The sequence below is a fragment of the Atta colombica genome, unplaced genomic scaffold (assembly GCF_001594045.1).
Source record: "Atta colombica isolate Treedump-2 unplaced genomic scaffold, Acol1.0 scaffold189, whole genome shotgun sequence".
Taxonomy (NCBI): domain Eukaryota; kingdom Metazoa; phylum Arthropoda; class Insecta; order Hymenoptera; family Formicidae; genus Atta; species Atta colombica.
The window spans coordinates 511,656-514,042 of NW_017259281.1; positions in this window are offsets into that span (position 1 = coordinate 511,656).

Consider the following 2,387-nt stretch of genomic DNA (forward strand, 5'->3'; position numbering starts at 1 on the left):
CGATGCTTCTTGGGTTCGACTTCTTCTTTACGCCGTGAAACGGCAAGCATTTTCACCCTCCCGCGTGTCCTTCGATCGGATAGGGCGAAAGAGGAAGCCTATAATCCATTTTGTCTACCGCAGACTTCACAAATGAACTTTGCTTAAAAACCCTTTCTAGTAGGACCGGATCGATCGACAAATAATCTTAATCGGAGACGAAATCGCGCCGACAAACTTATACAGGGAGATCAGAAAGAAGAGTGTCATGTGAATTAATATTTTTTGATCTTAATAAGGATAGATGAGCCGCTAAGAGTACAAAGTCTCTCGTCATTTTTCACCAATTATCAGCTCTGTTCGTCTGTGCGGCTACGCCACAGAATTATACCTAACGCCATTTTATACCTAACGATAATGATCTACGATAAGGTGACACAGGGTAACGAGCAAGTTGCCAGTGTTCATTAATTTCGCGATTAAGCCTTTCAGGTCGGAGTTACATCTAGCTTCTGAAAGAAATCGTCTATCAAGTTTATTTTAGCCAAGCACTTCAGACAGACATCAGGACTGCTTTTAGAGCAAAATAGATGTGTAGTTTAAGGTCATTTAAAATTGGAATCTGTTAAATTAGATCTTTTACGAGTGTTAGTCATAAATCGATATCGTTTTATTTCAGGTTCAAAGTAGACGTGAGTTATCGCATTGATTTTAAGCACAATCTTAATTACGTGCGTTCTATAAATAAATAATGAAAAGGAAGTTCGATATGAATCGTTTTACGTTGATATCATCAGAGGTCAAGGCGGATCTTATAAGATGTTATTATATTTCTTGTCGGGGCAAAGTTTTGGATACTTTGAATTTGCACTGTGGCTGCATCACCAAGACGTGAGAAATAACACAAATGGGATGCGGGGAAATATATTTGATGTGGACGGCACGATACAAGTTTGGTAGTTGTGAATATCTTCAACGAATATTTCATAACCCGAGGGATGTGCTGTCTAACTTATAAGTACAAAATAATACCAACAAGGGATACGACGGAAGCACGCTATCATTTTTGCACAACTTTCTGTTTAATATGAACATTTTTATCAATGTTGCGCAAGGACTGATTGCTCGAAAATAGAAATGAAAGTGCAACATTTCAGTATCGCGATAAAATTCTGATATACGCAGATACACTCAAAAAAGTGATCTTGCAATTATGAAAATTATCTTAAGTACAAAAAAAATAGCTGAAGTAGATAAACTTCTAAATATTGCGATTGTATCTAATCATATAGATAATAGAGATAGAATTTATATTTATGCTATAAATTCTATGCGTATGAGATACAAAAGCTTATAATTCTAGCTGAAGCAGCAAAACATTGTTTTATGTGTATAGAACGTATAATTTAAGATAATAACACGTATGTTTGAATTTTTAAAGTCGTGGAATTTAAGATATTAAAACTAAAAATGTCCTAAATAATAAATGATAAATATGTTCGCGTTAAATGACGTCATTTAATTTTATACGCGACTTTGCATGAGCGTGAGGGATCGATATCTATCCTTGAATACATTTTATGGCTTCGTGATCTGGGGCTGTAAAATGTTTCTTCTATTAATTCGAATAAAAACGTTTTTACCACTGAATAACACTTTGTTGATATGTGTAAAATATTGGATTGAATTATCGATCGGGTAATCCTCGTCAAATTGAGATAACGAAAAAAGAGAACAAAATTAAATAACGATAGCCACTGTTACAATTACTGACGCATACCTATATTTTGATCTGATTTTTCCGAGGCTTGCATTCCATGATGCAACTCCTTGACTATATGTAATTTGTTACAATGAAATTCTAAATGAATTCCTCTTATTTCCGAATTTTTTGTCGGATACTTTTCACAATAGAGAGAAAATATCCCTGAGTGCGTCAGTACGACGCACTCGATACGAGAAAAGGACGTCTCGTCGATTCGGCGCGAAGTCGTTTCTTCCTGACGAACTCGTAAAAGCGAGACCGAGAACCGTAAACTCGCCCCGGGGAAGGTCGGACAGAATTACTGAATATTCACGAATTTGCCGACTTACACGCCGTGCTACACCGAGAATGGTTCCCGCGTGAGCGCGCGTGTCTTACATATTCCGTATCCCGCACATAGGTGGGCCTCTTTCGACGATTCTGTTGCGAGCGGAACTGAACTTTGCAGAGCGTTAGAGCTCTCGGGGATACCAAGTCTAAGAGAAATAGCTAGTTTCGAATTTAATCATTTTCCTCATTCATACATTAGCTTAGTTTCATGCCGCTTAGTGAACGTCTTGATCGTGTTACGGAAGATTGGTGGATTAATGTCCTGCCATTCAATTGCGGTGCTAAGAAGTTCTGAGTAACGTATATTTATATA